Source organism: Gossypium arboreum, chromosome 8 (genome assembly GCF_025698485.1).
Source record: "Gossypium arboreum isolate Shixiya-1 chromosome 8, ASM2569848v2, whole genome shotgun sequence".
Taxonomy (NCBI): domain Eukaryota; kingdom Viridiplantae; phylum Streptophyta; class Magnoliopsida; order Malvales; family Malvaceae; genus Gossypium; species Gossypium arboreum.
Window position 1 is genome coordinate 127,724,743 of NC_069077.1, and position 22,879 is coordinate 127,747,621.

At 35.3% G+C, this 22,879-nt stretch overlaps 1 non-coding gene across 1 annotated transcript; it reads right to left on the minus strand.

Moving 5' to 3' along the window:
- Positions 1 to 6,196: 6,196 nt before the first annotated feature.
- On the minus strand, positions 6,197 to 6,303 carry LOC128280303 (small nucleolar RNA R71). Its single transcript, XR_008270483.1, has one exon. It is a non-coding gene; the product is annotated as a small nucleolar RNA R71 (small nucleolar RNA).
- Positions 6,304 to 22,879: the final 16,576 nt, after the last annotated feature.

Genomic DNA, 22,879 nt, shown 5'->3' on the forward strand with positions numbered 1-22,879 from the left:
CAAGGAAATGAGAAGTCACAAGAGGACGAAACACATTGATCGAAAGTATCACTTGATACGAGAGGTAGTAGTCAAAGGAATTGTAGATGTAATGAAAGTAGCTTCTGAAAATAACCTTGTGGATTCGTTTATTAAGACACTTGTGACTAGGAGTTTTAACAAACACGTTGACGATATTGGAATGCGAAACATGACACATTAATTTCACTAGGGCAAATAGGAGATTGTTGGGAAATGTGCCCATATTGTAGTAAACATGTAACTGTTTTCTATTTATTTGAATGATGAATAAAAAAATAAAGTTAATTTTACATTTCACTATTATGTCTTTTATTTTTTATTTTTTTTGTTTTTCATATTTTGCATGCATAGCAAAATTGTGACAAGCAAATATTAGCTCATTGATTGTCCAAATTTCAAACTGAAGAGAATATAAATGAGTCCGTAATCCCGTAAAAGAATCAAAACGAGCATTTAATTTAAATACTAAGAAGGATTATTATGCCGTCTACAATTTCAATTGGGGAGATGACTAGTCTTAACTATCAGAATAGTTGACATCACGAGTAGAGATATAGATGTATTCATTGATAGAATGATATGTTGAGCTAGACCCAAGATGAATTAATTCTGAATCCGTTTATAAATTAATTCACTTGTGACTTCATGGTGTGATTTACCTAAATCTTGAGTTAGTTATTGACCATGCGCATGTAACTCATGTGCTTTGATATAATTGGAAGCTTATGCTCTAAAGATAATCAAGCCCATAGCCCGTATGTTGGGTATATGATTTGTGTATGGCATGGCTTTACTAACAATAGTGGAATTCATAACTCAATTAAAGAGTTAATGATATCCTCTCGTTGGCATTGTGTGGATAGATAAATATGGAACGTGACCACGGGTTGCTTGTTCTCGAATGAACAATTTATCGCAGTAATTTATTAACAGTGATCATATTAATCATTAAGAAGACACAATGACAATGAGATAAAATAGGATTGTATTGATTGAACAAATTTAACTCAAAGGAATCAAGGATATCATATGAGGATAAAACACACTTGACGAGGTCATTGGACAAAGTAGTTGGATGAATTGCTTTTATAAAGAGTATACAATAAGGAGTTTTTAATTATGATACTTCTTGTGGACTGACTCCATGATTAAGTAATTGCGAATTATTGGAACGATGCTTCTGGACATAATTGCAATCATTAGAGCCTAATTGTATATATTTGATTGGTCCCTCTGCCAGCTCAGCTAGAGAATTATTCAACTAGAGAATTTGATTAAAGAATTTTCTTGAAAAATTAATTTACAAAATCTAAGTTATTTTTGGAAAAATTAATTTTGATTAAGTAAAATTAAATTAATCAAATTAATTAAAATTAATATGATATTTTTGGAAATTAATTTTCAAGTTAGATAATTGGCTCAATAAGTAATTGAACTTGAAAATTGGACCTGAAATCGTAAATTGGGCACGGGAGCTCAAAACCAAGACTAAGACCCAAAAACTGGTTAAACTAGGCTCGATATGTGAAACCAGGCCTACGGTCCAACCGATGGCTAGACTAGATCGGTTGGGTCGTCATTGCCCCGAATTGAATTGGTTCGGGTTGCCATAAGGGTGTCGCACCTGCACCACTGGACACGGCGATGTCGGTGGCTGTGACGGCGGTGTATCAGTGGCCAGTGACGGTTGGTTGTCGATGGTTAAGCAGTGGAAGGGTTACACTCCTACTGGGATTTTACCAGAGAAATTAATTTCTTATTAATTATTCCAAAAAATATTTTTATTTTAATAGTTTAATATTAAATTCAATTTAATACTTATCTTAATAGTATTTTATTAATATAATATTAAAGTGATTATGTTAATATTAAATTTAATTTAAACTTTATCTTGTAGATAAATATTCTATTATTTTAATCAGATTTAATGTTAAATTTAATTTAATATTTATATTAATAAATATTATATTAATTCAATATTAAAGTGATTAAGTTTACTTATAATTGAACTTTCTAAACTCTCCTATATAAAGAGAGCCTTGGGTTATTATTTACACACACTTGAATTCAAGAGAAAGTTGTAGAAAGAAAATTCTCTGAAGAGATTATTCTAGAAAATTTCTAGAGATATTTTCTGATTTACAATTTGACCCAAAAGTTTAAAAAAATTATAAAATTACCCTACTGGTAATTTTTATCTAAATTTTCTGATTCGACGAAAGCCCATACTCGGCAAACTTGAGCTTGAGGATAGCAGAGAAGACTACTAGGTCAAAGCGCTCATCCTAGACTAATAAAAAAGGTACAATTTTGATTAAGTGTTTATTACTTTAGATATCATAATCAAGATCTTATTTTGGAAAAAGAATTAAAATTGGTTTTTCCCTAAATTTATTCTCCTCTGTGTTTTCCAAACTAGTTTTTCCAACACCTATAATCATCCAGGTCGCTGAGCTTGAATACTAGGACGCTACAACACCGTCTCCCATCATGTTCATCTCAAATCGTCATGTTATTACGCATGCATATTTTTTTTCCTTAATTAACATAGAATTCACATGAATTGTAAGTCATACATTTACTTTTTATTGATAAAACATGCCAAGCTTACAATAAATAAACATAAATAAGTACTAAACTTGCATTAGGACCACTTAGTAAATTTCCTAAAATTATTACGTAGGTATTGAAGGAAGTATCGATAATTCTCTCAAGTGGCATTGTTACCGCTTGGAAAATCGATACCAAACTAGCTTACTGTTTCTCGTACTAAAAACTCATCTATCAGAAAATATCAATACTACAGAACATGTATCGATAATTTTACCCTGAGTATTAATACTCGTAATAAAATATCAATACCAACTAGCAAAACTGACTTCCTACACTTCGAAAATTTCAAAGGTATCATTTTTAAAACCCAAATATCGATATCTCTATTTCAAACCTTAAAAACACAACATATATCAGCATATAAGTCATACCAAAATAGTTACAAACGACATGCATCAATTACCTCATAAAATAAACACCAAAATGTTCCAAATAGAAGTCCCAATTATCATATTTTAAGTTCACAAATCATCAAGCTTAATAGGCATGCAATCAAATAAAGTTCATATCAAAACTGACATAAAATCTACCACATTGCCTTTTATTCCCAAAAACACAAATAATTAAAAAAACACCTACTAATAGCAACTAAAGTTCTGGCTTCGATCACCCATCGAGATCACACTGCTCGCACCGGCACTACTTATTTGCAATGGTTAAAAAGAGTGGGTAAGCTTAACAAGCTTACTGAATGCTTAGAACAACCGCTACACAAACAAGACACCATGCATAGACTAAGTAAACATGTAACATATTCATAACATATTTAACTCTAGTATCATATTTCACACATTTATTCATCTTTCATTTATACCATTATGCATTTAGCACTTCTGCCACATGATTATCTAAGCATATATTATGGCACATATAAACCATATTTAATCACATTCAGTCATATTATAAGATAGTTTGGCTCTTGAGGATATGAAACATAAAGTGGACTCTATCACCACTTATCGGATACACGAATCTACAACACACCAAAATGACTCATAGAATCGATCATGTCCCATAAGTGAAGCATATAGCTAACACTCTCCAACACACCAAACACACATATCTTGGTGAATGAAGCTTAACTCACATTCCCTTGTTTCTCCGAAAACTGTCCCTAGGCCTCGACGCTCCATATATCACAACACAAATGTGAGTACTCACAATCTTATGACATGCCAATTATATCCAACGGTCTCATAAGATCACAAGGCTAAAATATCCACATTATTATCACATATTTACTTACTGATTTTCTGGACATCTTCACTCATATTCATATTAGTAGCACAATATAATCACTGTCACATGGCATGAATAACATACCTACATATTTACTGTCAAATGGCATGAACAACACACCCTTATATTCACTTTCACATTAGTCATCATAACCTTTTAGCATGTCATAGCATTTCATATATGTTCATAATTTCACAATTTCACAAGCATACATATATCACATTTTATCATAGGTGTAAAAACACTTACTCTCTGAATTTAGAGTAGGGGTTTAGGCTACCTCTAAATTCCTAATTGTATAATGAATCAACTACGAACAGCTATTCCAAAATACTCACCAGAAATACACTTTTGCCAGAAAGCCAAAAGCTTAGACAAGCTTTCCTTTGCCTTTGTCTCTACTTGTTGAAGGTCCTATTGACTCCAACACTTCAATAAGATAAACCAAACAAATACACCATCAACAATCAATCATCGACTCACCTTAGACAATAAAAAAATAACCTAAACTACGTTTACTATTAATCAAAACCTTTGACATAGAAAACTTTAAATTCTAGAAAACTTTAAATTCGAGTGTATTGGCCCACACTTAATATTTTCACACAAAATGAATTCTGTTCACCTGCATATTCATCTACGACTATTTCTCAACCTTTAAACTACACAACACTACACGTTTTAAGGTATCACCATTTTTCGACAAGTTTTGGCCATTGTGACAAAAATCCATTAAAATCAAGAAATTCTTAACAAAACGTCAATGTAACTTTAGAAACCTTGTAATCATGTTAAAAAAAGTTGAAAAACACTTTAAAATCACATTTTAATTCGCAATCTCAAAATTCACCATTAACAACCAACTTTTCGGTTTTTATTTAAAACATGTTTTAGAGATTAGATATCATTTAAAACCAATATGAGGATGAATGGTTACCATCAATAGAGGAAACATGAGCTTTTATGTAAATCTGGGAAAACCCACTCTTAAAGAAGATGATGAAATTAGTAAGGTTTTTGGGTGTTTTCTCGATTTTAATGAAGATTTAAAGTTCAAGGGATGTTGGAAATCAAAAGAGATTAGGGTTTGGTTATCAAAAGTGATTGAAAGAGCAAAATGAGATGAAGGGACGACAAGAACACAAGAGTAGAGTTTCTATCGTGAAAACAATTTGAGGAATGGGGGTTTTAAGTTGATTTTAAAATTCTGGGTAAATTACTTCATAAAACTCTCAGATTACCAAACTTATGAAATTCTGAGCATATATAAGATAAATTTCCTAAATTACATTCGAAACTTCTAGGCCCAATTTTGGGGTGTTACATTTAGATTGATGTGACAAATGAAATCTAGGTGAAGTCTTTCCCGAGTATTGTTTTGCTTATTGATTGTTAATCGATTATTTTCTTGACTTGTTCTTTTTCGTATTCATTAATTATCTAAACTAGTTAATTTTAGTTTTTAATTGATCACTCGAACTATTCGGTTAAATAATAGAAAGACGATAATTACTATTACTTTTATTCTTCATGGAAACGATATCTTTGCTCACCGTAACTATACTATTAATGGATGGGTGCACTTGCCTTAGTCAAATTTTTAGTTAGTTTCGAGACACATCAAGTTTTTGGCGCCATTTTCGATGACTAGAATATTAGGAAAAGTTTATTTCTATTAATCTGTTACTTTTTTATTTTAATTTTAATATTTTTGTTTTTAATTTAATTTTTAAATTCTATTTTTTTATTTTGTTTAATTCCTATATGTTCCCTTGGTTTATGACTAGAGGTAACCTATTGGAACCATTAAATTTTTACAATCAAATTGAGAAGGCTACTCGCAGAAATCAGAGAGAATTTAGAGAAGCAAGGCAATGTCAACAGCAGATTTTAGTAGACTATCAAGAGCAAAATGACATTACTATGGAGATGGATAATAATCTTGTCAATTCGCAACTTCCAGTACGTCTTACTCCTCGGGCTATGTATGACTATGCTAAGCCCACTCTGGTTGGGGCTGAATCTAGTATTGTCAGACTGACTATTGCTGCAAACAATTTTGAGATTAAGCCAACAATTTGTTCAGTTTGATGGGTTGCAAAATGAAGATTTGAATGCTCATTTGGATAACTTTTTGGAGATCCGCTATATATTTAAGATTAATGGCATTACTAATGATGTTATACACTTATGGTTGTTCCTATTCTCTTTGAGGAACAAGACAAAATAGTGGTTGAATTCACTTCCATGGGGTTCCATCACAACTTGGGCTCAAATGATTAAAAATTTTCTGTTGAAGCATTTTCCACCAGCCAAAACAACCAAGTTGAGGAATAATATCTCTTCTTTTACCCAAATTGAGCTTAAGAAATTATATGATGTATATGAGAGATTTAAGGATCTTCTAATAAGGTGCCCTCATCATGGGTTACCTTTTTTTGTTACAAGTTCAAACCTTTTACAACAATTTGAATCCCTCGACTAGGCAGATAATTGATGCAATAGCTGGTGGAACATTGAATAATAGACACTTGAGGCAGCCCAATAATTTATTAAGGAGATGACATTGAATAACTATTAATGGCAAGCCATAATAACAAAATCGACTAAGGCAACCAATATTTTTAATAGAGATGCAATTGCTATGTTAACGAGTTAGGTAGAAGTTTTCAGTAAGAAAATTGATGGTTTGTGTATGGGTAAGCAGATGAATTCGGTAATGTGATATGATGCAATTGGAGTGGAGATCAATCTGGAATGTTTACCCTTCGATTCTAACATGGAGCATGAGCAGGTCGACTTTATGGGTAACAATTCTAGACTTCAGAATAACCCTATAACAATAATTATAATCTAGGATGGAGGAATCATCCGAATTTCTCTTAGGATGGTCAAGAAAATCAAAGGTCACAACCCCTTTGGGTTTTTAGCAACCTTATCAACAAGAAAAGAAGCCAAATCTGGAAGAGATGTTAACGAAATTCATTTCAGTGTCAGAAACAAGATTCCAAGACACTTAAACGACTTTAAAGAATCAACAGACATCTATTTAGGGCCTCGAGAATAAAATTAACCAGTTCTTTAAATTGGTTTCGAAGAGTTAACAAAGAGGTTTACCTAGTAACATTGAAGCCAACCCAAAAGAGCAAGTCCACTCAATCACTTTATGAAGTGGAAAAGTGTTAGTCGAGTCTAAAAATAAGTTGAATCTAGAAGCTATGAGAAAAATGATGGGGTTGAGGAATGCAAGAAATGACACAAGTCAATGGTTAGAGAATACAAACCACCAATTCCATATATGACAATGTTGAAGAAATACCACATTAATGAACAATATGGTAAATTTCTTAAACTTTTGAAAAATTTGCATATAAACTTACCTTTTGTTGAAGTCCATTAGCAGATGGCAAAGAATAAATTTTTTTAAAAGAGTTGTTAACAAATAAAAGGAAGTTAGACAAACTGTTCATTGTGGAGATCAATGAGGAGTGGTCAACCATTCTCCAAACAAACTACCTACCAAGCTTAAATATTCAGAGAGTTTTACTATTCATTGTTTTATTGGTAGCTTAAATGTAAAAAAAAAAAAATTGGCTGATTTGGGTGCTAGTATAAATCTAATGCCTTATAAAATGTTCAAAAAACTTGGTCTCAAGAAACCAAAATCCACTAGGATGAGTATTCAATTAACTGTTAGGTCAAATAAGTATCCTAAGGGTATTACTGAGGATGTATTTGTTAAAATCGATAAATTTATATTCCCTATTGATCTCATTATTAGACATGGATGAGGATATTGAGAGGTCAACCCTTTTTAGCCACTGCTAGAACTGTTATTAATGTGGGTTATAGTGAACTTGTGCTAAGGGTAGGTGATAAAGAGGTTACTCTTCAAGCACCTGATGTTGTGAGAGTTTCTAGTGAGCGAAATGATACTCGTTATTTTGATAAAGTTAGTAATCATGCAACTCAACATTCTTTTTAGGAAACCACTAAAGACGACGTGTTAGAACCGTATCCTGTTCAAGGTGATAGAAGTCAAGGGACAAGTGAAGAAAGAATGGTATAGCTCGATAAATTAAATAAATGACGAATAAAGGACGATAAAAACCCAAGAACTTACAAATGAGTAAGAAAACAAAACCATAATGAGCATTTAAAGAGGAGAAAGTAATTCAAATTTGGAGACAAAGTGCTACTGGACAATTTAGAGCCATGAATGTTCCCTGAAGAGCTCAAGTCAAGATGGTCGAATCCATTTGTGGTACAAAATACCATTGAGGTAACACACCCTGATTACAACACATTCAAGGTAAATGATTATCGACTCAATCTTTATCTTGGTGGTGATATTGATAATAAGAAAGAGGAGCTCCAGCTCCAAAATCTGAATTAACTGTGAGCTTAAAAAGAGAAGTCGAGCTTAGACTCTAAATAAGCACTTTTTGGGAGGAAACCCCGAGTGTTTTTATTTTTTTAGTTGTTATTATTATTTCATTTTTTATGTTGCATGCTAATGCTTTTATTTTTATTACTTGAAAAAAGGGAGAGAAAAATATAAAAAAAAGGGACCACATGGTCTGGGATAATTCGCACAGCTTGGCGACACATGTAACACTTATAAACCATACCCGTCGTCAGATTAGAGTTACGACATATTACCATATAATTTAGAAGAATCAATAATCGGTAGCATTAAGTTTATCATATTAAATATCATAAATCATAAATAATTAAGATTAGAATAAATCATACATCTATGGGCTTTAAATTGAACCTACGTGGCCTTAAAAATGGTTTTGGAACAATCAGAGACCAATTAGAAACAAAACAGGAGATTTGGGACGAAAATAAAAAAAAATTCAAAACATGGGTCACATGGCCATGTGGCAGAGCCCAGACCATATGGCTCCAGACATGGCCGTATGGATATCCAACACGCCCGTGTGACTACCCCACATGCCCATATGGTCACCCGTGTGTCCACCCGTGTAACTCACTAGATAAACACTGTAATATAACTCGATAGTCCGCAACAAATGCAGGACCTTAGTATACTCAGTGAACAAAGGATATACAAAAATAATCGTCACATCTCATACCAGTCTCGTACCACGCGCAAATAACCTATTGGCATGCTAATCGTACTCTATCCTACGTCATCTGGCTCAGGACATTTCATCAGTGATCAAACGATAATAACTCATTAATTCTATTTCCACATATAAGCATTAATTCATTAATCAACATTCAATACCTAAGTCCATATAACAAGCAGTTAAATTGTTTTTAAAATTAACCCGAATGAACTTACCAGACTAAATTATATCGATGTCAAAAGTATAGAGACTATTTTGTAACTTTCTATTTTCTACAATTATCAACTCGTTCTTAATCTAGAATAATAATTTCATTCAATTAATTAATTCTTGTAACATCTCGTTTTTCAGTGGTGTCAGAAACAATAGTTTCGGAACCACAAATGTAACACCCCATACCCGTATCCTATGTTGGGGCGGAATACGAGGCGTTACCTAACTTGAAATCATACTTACCACCAATTCCAAATTTTCATAACTTGGAAAATTTAAAACTTTCTTAAACTTATCAATATATTCTTAATATGGGCTTACGAGGCTCAAAACACACATCGAAAATCATTCAGGACCAATCCGGGTCCTTTTGACAACTATAGAAAAATGTCACTTGACACAGGGGCACACGCCTGTGTGTGAGGGGAAACACTCCCGTGTGACCATTCCAACATGGCCGTGCTAATAGCCTGTATGTCTCACATGGCCTAATCAAAACAGGGACACGCCCGTGTCCTTCACCCGTGTGGAATTAATTCTAAATGCACACCTACAAGAGTTTTTACACGGCCTGTTACACACCCGTGCCCCTGGCCCATGTCCTTCACACTGCCATGACACACCCGTGTGTAAAAACCTGGAGATTCTATTTCTGACGTCAGCATTTCATAAGGGTCATAGGCCAAGGCACACGTCCGTGTGCTAGATCGTGCCTTTCACATGGCTGAGACATATGGCCGTGTCTCTGCCTATGTGTTTACTATCATGCATACTGACTTCAAAATTTTTACGTGCAGGGGACACACGGCTGGACAACACACCCATGATGCTGTGAAACACGCCCGTGTGTTTACCCATATGGTCAAAATCAGGCTATTTACCAAGCCTCTTTGCCACCCTTACTTACAAAAAAGCGACCAAAACCAGTACCAAACTATTTCAGGCAATAAAATCAGCCACAATAGACAACATTTCATTTGTGCCTTCTACTCATCCATGAACATAACTCCATTTGCATATATCAAAATGAATATTAGCCATCTACTCCATTTGCATATATCAAAATGAATATTAGCCATTATTCGAGGCTTAATAGAAAATAAGGAATTTATCCCAAGCCAACACATTTGGCCATATTAATAACAACACAAAACTTAAGTCTAGTCCCTTATACATGCCATATTCAAAAATATAACTCAAACTATACCGAATGCTTTGATTGATAGTGTGATCGATATCTCTGACTTCCGTTGATCCTTGAGCTAGATAGACAGAACTATAAGAAAAAGGAAAGGAGAAGGAGTAAGCATAAAGCTTAGTAAGTTGCATATAAATAATTATACAACAATACTTTGCCATTCATCAACAAGTATCATAATACACAAGTGGGCATAAGCAAAACTTCCTCATCAATACTCAATAGACATCATATAGCATATAATGTGGCTCACATTTTATACATACCCAATAGGTACTTGTATCACTCACAACACGGTTATACTTTCCTCATTAACTAGAAATCAGAACTTTTACCATTGAACCATTCAGAATGCTATCAGATATACCATAGCCTCAAATGTGCGGTAAGATGCCGATGCTATGTCCCAGACACGATCTTACATTGGCTTATATCTCAAGTCGGAGCCATGTCCCTGACATGGTCGTACATTGACTATCATCTCGTAGCCGACGCATGTCCTAGACATGTTTTACACTGGCTTACGTCTCGAGGCCGATGCATGTCCCAGATATGTCTTACACTAGCTCTCGTCTCAATGCCAATGCCGTGTCCCAAACATGGCCTTACCCTAGCTCTCACAAATGACCCCATCGTTGTGGCATGAATATCCGATTTATTTCCTTAGAGTTCCAACGGGAATTTTACTATCTCTACTCTCATCACATTTTCTCATTTCCAAAAGTTAAGCAATTTATGCTATAATAATTTTGATACAATTCAAACACATATATTATCAAAGTAGTTGTATTATTTACATACAACTTACTTCGGATTACAAAAAGTGGCGACTAGTCGATTTAGTCGATTTGCTTGGCTTTCCCTCGGTCTAGGTTCGGATTTGATATTTCTTGATCTATTATAGAAAAATACACTTATTTAATCACTAAGTAAAATCAGGCAATTGAAAATTCACTTCTTTGGTAAAATGACCATTTTGCCCCTAAACTTTGACAAAATGGCCATTTTACCCTTAGGCTCGAAAATCAATTTTTATCGAATTTATTTATTTCTCAAGACTAACCGAACCTCTTTGAATCTTATAGTAACTCCAAATTACCACTATTTCACACATTTATTATCTATTTTACAACTTATGCACATTAGTCCCTTTTAGGTGTTTTCATACTAACACCTTTCACAAAAGTTGTTTATAAGACACCCAATACTCAATTTTCTTTCATGAAAACTCAGCAAACATTCACAAATCCTTTCATATAAAAACCCTATACTCTTAATCATTTTTGAAAAATAATACCTTCATTTGAAAGCTCATGCTTCAAGGGTCTCAAACGTACAAAAATATTTAAGAAAAGCCATGAGGATCAGTTACTTGTGAATGCTTAAAGTTGCTGAAATTTCAAGCTCTTAAAACCCCATTCTTTGCTGAAAATTTTTTTGGTGGAGGAAGAAATGAAAAGGGATGATATCCTCCTTCTTTTATCTATTTCTATTTTAGTCAAAATAAACTACCTAACCCACCAAATTTTAAAATTTTGTCTTCTCTTTGACTCTATGGCTGGCTATGCTCCTTGAAAAGGGTCTAATTGCCATTTAAAATCCCCCAATTTTGATTCTGTAATAAAATAACACCTTTAGCTATCAAATTAAGACTTTTGCACTTTATGCGATTTAGTCCTTTTTCTCAATTGAACTCACAAACGTTAAAATTAGCTCACCAAATTATTCATGCACTAATATAAACATGCTATGACCCTATATTAATAATAAAATAATTTTTATGACTTCAAATTTGTGGTCCCGAGACCAATATTTTGACTAGCCCCAAAATTGGGTTGTTACATTTCTTCTCCCTTAGGGATTTTCGTCCTCTAAAATCTTACCGGCGAATAAGTTCGGGTGCTGATCTCCCATAGTTTCCTCAGGTTTCCATGTGGCTTCCTTGACTCCATGTCTATGCCACAAAACTTTCACAAGTGCTATACTCTTATTCGTCAACTGTTTGACTTCACGAGTCAATATCTTGACCGGCTCTTCGTCATAAGTCATGTCTGGATGAATCTCAACCTCTGATGGCGTGATCACATGCGAAAGGTCTGATATATCGATGTAACCTGGACACATGAAACACATCATGAATTTTTTCCATTTCTGGTGGTAAGGCCAATCGATAGGCAACTGGTCGTACTCTCTCGATAACCTCATAAGGTCCTATGAAACGAGGACTCAACTTGCCTCTTCTACTAAATCTGAGAAGTTTTCTCCACGGGGATACTTTTAAAAACACTTGATCACCAACTTGAAATTCGATCTCCTTCCATTTCAAATTCATATAGGATTTCTGCCTATCTGAGGCAGCCTTCAAAGTCACGAATCACTTTAACTTTTTCTTCAGTCTCCTTGACTAAATTGACCCCGTGAATCTGACTCTCTCTGAGTTCAGTCCAATATAAGGGCGTTCGACACCTTCGTCCATATAAAGGCTCATAAAACACCATCTTCAAACTTGACTGATAGCTATTGTTGTAGGCGAATTCAACCAATGGTATGTACCTTTCCCAACTACCTTAAAATTCCAGAACACAACACTGTAACTTGTTCTCTAAGATCTGAATCACTTTTTCTGATTGACCGTCGGTTTGCGGGTGAAATGCCATGCTAAAACTCAACTTTGTTCCCAGGGCCTCTTTTAACTTTTTCTAAAATCTCAAAGTAAATCTTGGATCCCTATCTGAAACAATCGACAAGGGTACACCGTGTAGTCTCACAATCTCGAAAATATACAATCAGCCAATCTCTCAATGGAATAGTCAGTACGCACCAGTATGAAATGTTAACTTTGTTAGCCTATCCACAATAACCCAAACAACATCTTTTTTCTTCGGGGTTAATGGCAAATCCGCCACGAAATCCATTGTAATCCGATCCCACTTTCTCTCGGGGATCGTGATAGGCTAAAGTAGACCTGAAGGTACTTGGTGTTCAGCTTTCACTTTCTGACACACAAGGCACTTGGAAACGAATTCTAAAATGTCTCTTTTCATTCCCGACCATCAGTACATTTTCCTCAAGTCATTACATATTTTCACACTACCCAGGTGGACGGACAAACAACCACTATGTGCTTCTCAAAGAATCTTCTGAATAAGCTCATTATCTTTGGGGTACACAAACTCTATCTTTGAACATTAGACATCCATTGGAGCCAATTCGAAAATCTGATTCAATCCCCGACTCACACTGAGTTCTCTTAACCTACAAATCTTTGTCACTGTTCTGAGCTTCACGGATTTCTTTCAAAAACATCAGTCTAGCTCTCAACTATACTAGAACTGAACCATCATCTAACAACGTTAAATTAGCGTTCAATGCTCTCAACACAAAATAATTATTTTCTACTCAATGCATTGGCGACCACGTTCGCCTTTCCCGGGTGGTAGTCGATAATCAACTCATAATCCTTTAATAGCTCTAACCATTATCATTGCCGTAAGTTCAACTCCTTTTGAGTCATCAAGTACTTAAGATTTTTATTATCGGTAAATACTCGGCATTTCTCATCATACATATGGTGTCTCCAAATCTTTAATGTGAACACTATAGCTGCTAGTTCCAAGTCATGGGTCGGGTAATTTCTCTCGTGTGGTTTTAGTTGTCTTGAGGCATAGGCTATAACATTGCCATGAGCACACACCCCAAACCATTCAAGGAGGTGTCGTTATATATCACAAATTCCTTACCTGACTCCAGTTGCACTAACATTGGTGCTTCGGTCAACAAAGCCTTTAACTTCTCGAAACTTTGTTGGCACTTTTCTATCCATTCAAACTTGACATCTTTCTGTAATAGCCTCGTCATTGGAGTAGCGATCATAGAAAACCCTTGAACAAACCTTCTATAGTACCCGACCAAGTCCAAGAAGCTTCGAACCTCAGTCATATTCTTTGGCAGTTTCCATTTAGTAATAGCCGAGATCTTGCTTGGGTAAACTCTAATCCCATCACCCGACATAATGTCTCCTAAAAATCCGACCTCCTTAACCCAAAATTCACTATTACTGAACTTGGCGTACAATTTCTTGTCTCCCAGGGTTTGTAACACAGTTCTCAAATGCTCTGCGTGTTCACCCTCATCACACGAGTAAATCAATATCTCATCAATAAAAATGACTACAAACTTATCCAGATACAGTCGAAAAATACAGTTCATCAAATCTATAAACACCGCCGGGGCATTAGTCAAAGCAAAGGGCATGACGAGGAACTCATAATGCCTGTATCTCGTCTGAAAAGCAGTCTTCGGTACATCTTGCTCTTTAACTCTCAACTGATAATAACCAGACCTCAAGTCTATCTTGGGAAATGTCGTGGCTCCCTTTAATTGATCGAATAAATCATCAATCCTTGACAAATGATACTTATTCTTCACAGTTACCTTATTAAGCTTTCTATAGTCGATACATAACCTCATCAACCTGTCTTTTTTTTCACAAATAGCACTGGTGCGCCCCACGGTTAAGAACTAGATCTCACAAAACCTTTATCTGTTAACTCTTGTAGTTGTACTTTCAACTCTTTCAACTCTATTAGGGCCATTCTATAAGGAGCGATCAAGATAGGTGCTGTACCAGGGACCAACTCGATACCGAACTCAACTTCCATAGCTGGTGGTAATCCTGGTAACTCTTTCGGGAACACATCTATAAACTCAAAAACCACTGGTACCGATTCAATCTTCGGCTCAGACACTTGAGAATTCAACACAAAAGCGAGATAAGTCTCATATCTTTTCCTCAAATATTTTTCGACAACCAAGGACGATATCACCACAGGTGGTTTATTTGGTTCAATTGGTCCAACCCAAAGGACATTCCCGTCTTCACATTTCAACTCAATAACTTTTCTCCCACAGTCCACTACAACATTATGAGAAGTCAACCAATCCATCCCAAGAATCACATGTTTATTTAAAGGGTTAGACACTTTTATCACAAATTTTGTGGGCTCTACTAACATCTTCATACGAGGTACCAATTCCATACAAATATAGGAGTGGGTCGACCCCGGGTCAACTAAAGCAACAACAGATATTTCATGGATAGAAAAGGTATCCCTAATCACGTCGGAAGACTCTGTCTCTTCCCGGGCACAAATAGCCTAAGTCCTTATAGGTGCTCTGCCCTCGGACCTCACTGTAGCATCTCTGGGTGCACCTCTGCTAGAAGCCCCGCTTTCAGGGTTCCTTTGCGGTCTACTTCTCAATGGAGCACTACTTGCATTCACTTCTTGCTTTTTCTCTCCCTCTCCTATATCGGGACAGTCTCGGATGAAATGATCCAGTGAACTGCATTTAAAACACCCCTTTTCTTTAACTTGTCACTCACCAAAATAACGTCTATCACATTGCAAACATTCTGGCCTAATTGGCCGAGCATTACCGACGCTCGCAACAGAAGTGGTCTGAGCTCTAGAAGTTACGTTTTACCAGTTCTTGATTCTATTCGAAAGCCCCACTGAAGCATTCTATTGGGTAGCGAACTCTCTTGATCTTTTAGATGAAGACTGATGTGATTTCCCCATCTGTCTCTTCTTTGAATCCCGTGACTCAATAGCCGCTTTCCTCTTTTCTTTTACTAGCTCCTCTGCCTTGCATGCTCTCTCGATGAGCACTACAAACTCTCTTATCTCTAAAATACCAACAAGCACTCGGATATCTTCATTAAGGCCATCCTCGAACCTCTTACACATGGCGGCTTCTGAAGACACGTACTCCCGCACGTATTTGCTGAGTTTCACAAATTCTCATTTGTACTCTGTCACTGTCCTACTTTCTTACTTCAACTCTAAGAATTCTTTCCTTTTCTAGTCTATGAACCTCTGGCTAATATGACTCTTCTTGGAAGAATTCCCACGTTATTTTCTCTCTTGGTACCACAGACACGAGTTTGCTCCACCACTAGCAAGCTGAATCTCACAAGTGTGATACGACACATTTCACGCACTCCTCAGGCGTGCATAACAATTCATCGAATACCCTAATGGTATTCTCTAGCCAAAACTCTGCTTTCTCCGAGTTGTTATCGAGATTTGCACGAAATTATTCTTCCCATTGTTTCCGGATCTTGTCTACCGGAAGCTTCTCTCTCCTAATTATGTCCGTACCTTGCAGAGCTACTAAAGCATACTGAGGAATCGGAGGAGGTGGGGGAGGTGAAGTGTTCGGGTTCGCATGAACAAACTCCGTGTACCAAGCATCCATCATTCGGAGGTAGGCTTCTCTAGCCCCTCTGCCTTGGCCTATAGTCACGGGCTCACTCTTATCTGGCGCGGTCCCTTCAGCGAGAGCTGGTGAATTACTCTCTACGTCATCCGCCGTGGCTCTATCAGGATCCATTTACTATATAAAAACATAATATATAATCGTCAGAGATTATCACACTATCAGTATACAGTTGTGGCAAGTATAGCTAGACTCGTACTCTCGCTAGGTTAGTCCTAGAACTGACTAAACCATGCTCCGATATCACTAAATGTAACACCCCATACCCGTATCCTATGCCGAGACGGAATACGAGGCATTACCTAACTTGAACTCATACTTACCACCAATTCTGAATTTTCATAACTTGGAAAATTTAAAACTTTGTTAAACTTATGAATATATTCTTAATATGGGCTTACGAGGACCAAAACACACATCGGAAATCATTCGATACCAATCTGAGTCCTTTTGACAACTATAGAAAAATATCACTTGACATAGGGGCACACGCCTACATGAGAGGGGCAACAGGCCCATGTGACCATTCCAACATGGCCGTGCTAATGGCCCGTATGTCTCACACGGCCTAATCAAAATAGGGACACACCCGTGTCCATCACCCGCATGGAATTAATTCTAAATGCACACCTACAGGGGTTTTCACACGGCCCGTCACACACCCGTGTCCCTGGCCCATGTCCTTCACACAGCCATGACACGTCCGTGTCCTAGCCCGTGTGCAAAAACCTCGACATTCTGCTTCTGACATCAGCATTTCATAAGGGTCACACGGCTAAGACACATGCTTGTGTGCTAGACCGTGCCCTTCACACGGCTGAGACACACGACTAAGGCACATGCTTGTGTGCTAGACCGTGCCCTTTATACGACTGAGACACACGGTCGTGTCTCTGCCCGTGTGTTTACTATCATGCATACTGACTAGTAAATTTTACGTGCAGGGGACACACGGTTGGACAACATGCCTATGATGCTGGCCATGTGTCACACAAGGCCTAGTCATACATCCGTGTGTCTACCCGTGTGAACAAAATCAGGCTATTTACCAAGCCTCTTTGCCACCCTTACTTACACAAAAGCAACCAAAACCAGTACCAAACTATTTCATGCAATAAAATCAGCCACAATAGACAACATTTCATTTGTGCATCCTACTCATCCATGAACATAGCTTTATTTGCATATATCAAATTGAATATTAGCCATCATTCAAGGCTTAATACAAAATGAGGAATTCATCCCAAGCCAACACATGTGGCCAAATTAATAAGAACACAAAACTCAAGTCTAGTCCCCTATACATGCCATATTCAAAAGTATAAATCAAACTATACCGAATGCTTCGATTGATAGTGTGATCGATATCTCTAACTTTCGTTGATCCTTGAGCTAGATAGACAACACTATAAGGAAAAGGAAAGGAGAAGGAGTAAGCATAAAACTTAGTAAGTTGCATATAAATAATTATACAACAATACTTTGCCATTCATCAACAAGTATCATAATACACAAGTGGGCATAAGCAAAACTTACTCATCAATACTCAAGACACATCATATAGCATATAATGTGGCTTACATTTTATACATACCCAATAGGTACCTGTATCACTCACATCACGGTTATACTTTCCTCATTAACTAGAAATCAGAATTTCTACCATTGAACCATTCGGAATGCTATCGGATATACCATAGCCTCAAACGCGGGGTAAGATACCGATATTGTGTCCTAGGCACAGTCTTACACTGGCTTATATCTCAAGTCGAAGCCATGTTCCAGACATGGTCTTACACTGACTATCATCTCGTAGCCGATGCATGTCCTAGACATGTCTTACACTGGCTTACATCTCGAGGTCGATACATGTCCTAAACATGTCTTACACTAGCACTTGTCTCAATGTCGATGCCATGTCCTAGACATGGTCTTACACTAGCTCTCACAAATGACCCCAGCATTATGGCATGAATATCCAATTTATTTCCCTAGGGTTCCAATGGAATTTTACTATCTCTACTCTCATCACATTTTCTCATTTCTACAAGTCAAGCAATTTATGCTATAATAATTTCAATACAATTCAAACACATATATTATCAAAGTAGTTGTATTATTTACATACAACTTATATCGGATTATAAAATGTGGCGACTAGTTGATTTAGTCGATTTGCTTGGCTATCCCTCGGTCTAGGTTCGGATTCGGTATTTCTTGACTATAATAGCAAAATACACTTATTTAATCACTAAATAAAATTAGACAATCGAAAATTCACTTCTTTGGTAAAATGACCATTTTGCCCCTAGACCTTAACAAAATGACCATTTTACCCTTAGGCTCAAAAATCGATTTTTATCGAATTTCTTTATTTCTCAAGACTAACTGGACCTCTTTTAGTCTTATAGCAACTCTAAATTCCCACTATTTCACACATTTATTATCTATTTTACAACTTATTCACATTAGTCCCTTTTAGGTGTTTTTATACTAGCACATTTCACAAAAGTTGTTTGAAATACACCCAAGACTTATTTTCTTTCATGAAAAATTAGAAAGCATCACAAATCCTTTTATGGAAAAACCCTATACTATTAATCATTTTGCAAAATAGTACCCTCATTTGAAAGCTCATGCTTTAAGGGTCTCAAAAGTACAAAAATATTTAAGAAAAGGCATTAGGATCACTTACTTGTGAAGACTTAAAGTTGCTAAAATTTCAAGCTCTTAAAACCCCATTCTTTGATGAAAATTTCGGTGGAGGAAGAAGATAAAAAGGGATGATGTCATTCTTCTTTTATCTATTTCTATTTTAGTCAAAATAAGCTACCTAACCCACCAAATTTTAAAATTTTGTCTCCTCTTTGACTCTATGGCCAGCTATGCTCATTTAAAAGGGTCTAATTTCCCTTTAAAATCCCCCAATTTTGATTCTCTAATAAAATAACACCTTTAGCTATCAAATTAGGACTTTTGCACTTTATGCGATTTAGTTCTTTTTCGCAATTGAACTCACAAACGTTAAAATTAGCTCACCAAATTATTCATGAACTAATATAAACATGCTATGACCCTATATCAATAATAAAATGATTTTTCTGACTTTGAATTTGTGGTCCCGAGACCACTATTCCGACTAGCCCCAAAATCGGGCTGTTACAAAAAATCCGACGAGTAAGTTCGTATAATTAGTATTTAAATTATAAGAGTCGATAATTATTTTTATATTGAATTATGATTTGATGATTTTAAACTATTGAATTAAAAGTTAGTGTAAGTGGTTTTGTTCAAAAGTCAAGAGGTTTTTGAAAATGAGGTATTAGGACCTCATTTTCGTATTTTAAAGTCACAAATATTTTTATTAAATATTTATACAGTTGTATTATAGGTGAATTGAAGTTTGGTCTAGTAATTTTTACGATTGATTGCTTAATTTAGGCAAAAGGACTAAATTGTAAAAGAGGTAAAAGTTGATCGCTATAGATTTAAAATACAAAAGGGACCAAAATGGTAATTAAACCACGGTAAAAAATTCCAAGCGGTGGTGGAGATTAATCTAATGGCTTTTGGGCTATTTCCTCTTTTAGTCCTAATTAGTTTAGGATTAAATTGTAATTAAGTTTATTTAGTTGGAATTTAATTTAATTGAAGGATCAATTGTGAATTAAACCCTCCTTAGATGGTAATTATACCATATTTTCGATCGATGGACAAATCTGGACTTTTATAGGTATATTATAAAAGTTAAATTTATAAATTAAGAAAATAAAAGGTTAAAATTAAAATAATGCTAAATTGAAGCTATCATCTTCTTATTTTTTTTCTTTTCAAAATTGTTTTTAGCCATGGGGGAAGAAGGAAGAAACCTTCGCCAACTAGGGGTCTTCAATTTAGGAGGTAAACCTCGTCCCTTTTTAGTATTTTTTATGTTTTTGAGCTTGTATTAGCTTAATCTAGCTAACCTAGGGATTAATTTGTAAAACTGTCAAATGTAATGGATTGTGTCATTGATGAATTTCAGATGTTCTTGAAATTTTATGGTAGAATTTTTAAGCTTGGTTTCTAGATAGGACTATTTTGTAAAGTAATTTTTCGTAATTTTAATGTTTAAGGACTAAAATGTGAAATTAGTAAAAGTATAAGGACTTGATGTGAAATAACAGCAAATATGGGCTTTAATAAGGTTCTAAACAATTTTTCTAAACTTGAAACTGAATAAAAATAGTTAAATTGCATGTTTTGGGCTTAGGGACTAAATTGTTTAAAAGTAAAACGTTAGGGGCAATTTTTTAAAAATTTCAAAAAGACTTAATTGCATAAAATGATTTAGTTTTTCTATTAGAATTACTAAATTGAATGGTATTATTATTTTAGATCTTAAACGAGTGAAAAACTAAGGAAAAAGGAAATTTACCAAATAGCCCCTGTACTTGGTCGTTCTGCAGTTTAGTCTAGTAAGTTCGTTCGACTTGTAATTTAATATCTATATGAATTGTACAATGATATGCTATGGAATAATGGATATTAATTTTATATTAATGATGTGAAATTACTAGGTTTGGCCCGGATGAACGCGGGATAAAGTACAACTAATTACATGGTGTGTTATATAGGGATTGAAGAAGAGGAGATGTTACATGAATTATATATATTTTTTGAGTATACCGAGGTTCAGCATTTGTTTTGAGCCATCGTGTATTACTCCCTGATTCTGGCATGTTATTGGGGTAGGATGTAAAGCCTTCGGGTTGGCACTTAGTGCCGGGGTGTGTTTTGGAGGGATGTTGGCCTACGGGCTAGTCACTTAGTGTCGAGGTGTGTTTTGGAGGGATGTTGGCCTACGGGCTAGGCACTCAGTTTTGAGGTGTATTATTGGTTGGATTAGCTCTTGTGAACATTTGGTGTGTTTCGGTTGGACTACTTATGTACTCGTACTGTTAGTCGTTCATTAGGTCATAATTATTGGATTAATTGCTTATTTAAAGACTTCGAATGGTATGTTTTGTACTTGGTATCTTGAAGTGATTTCCTTGTGGACATTTATGCTTTTCAGAAATTGATATTGAGAATTGAATTGAGCTACTTTGGATTGTTACTGCAAATCAGTCCTGTAAGTTTATTCGGTTTAATTCTAATGCATTTAAATGTATATTGAATTAATTAATTTTTTTTGGATTGAACATTATAATGATGTTAAGTATATGAGTAATGAAGTAATAGATCGTTATAAAATTGAGCACTAACGAGATATTCTGAGCTGATAAATGTTTGGTTGATGAACTAATGCATGTATATGGAATATGAGATAGTGAATTATTCATATATTGATTTGTGTTGGTTGGTTTGGCTTATACGAACTTCTAGTGTGTTGGATGGTTAACTGTGTACTCGTATCTATTTATCGTTCATTGGGCTATGTTTTAATGATCTCTGAATGTTATTGAAATGTGGAAATTAATTTGTACTAGTGTTTTGAGCATTACTCACCTATTGTGAGTTGTGATTGACAGGGACTCTATTAAGAACCTTATCGCCTAGAACTCTGTTAAGGACTTTGTTGTCAAAAACATTGTTTATAAATTTTATTAATTGAATTATTATACGTAATATAGTAAGATTTATTGTTCAATCAACAAACTTACTAAGCTTTAGAAAAGCTTACTTATGTGTTTGTCTTGTTTAATTGTAGATACATTTTGTGGATCGGGTGACCAGATTAGCACGAAGAAATCACACTATCTAGGGAATTATTGGTAACTTTTGAATCTATCTTGGCTTATATAGCATGTAATAGGAAATCTGATTATGTTTTGTAATGGTCATAAGTACATGTATTGTGTTTGATGATGTATTTTGATGTTGTGATATGATAGTTTAAATGTGGTATGTACGTTTAATTTCATGTTATAGTATAAGTGAACAATCATGGAAGTGTAAGTGTGACTTGAATTAGGTATAATATAAGTGAATTGAAGGTAAGTTGAATATGAGTATATTGAGACTAGTGTGATGAAACTAAAGTAGTGAAATGTTGGATAATTGAGATGAAATTTCATTATTGACCCATTGGTTAGGTCTTAAATGGATTGAATTAGCATGTTTTGGATGTTCTTGTATGTGTTTGAAGCCTTGTGATCATTTGGTTTAGGTACCTATGCAATTGAGTGAAGTTTGAGCTTGAAGTAGGACATTTTTGGGATCACACGGCCTAGGA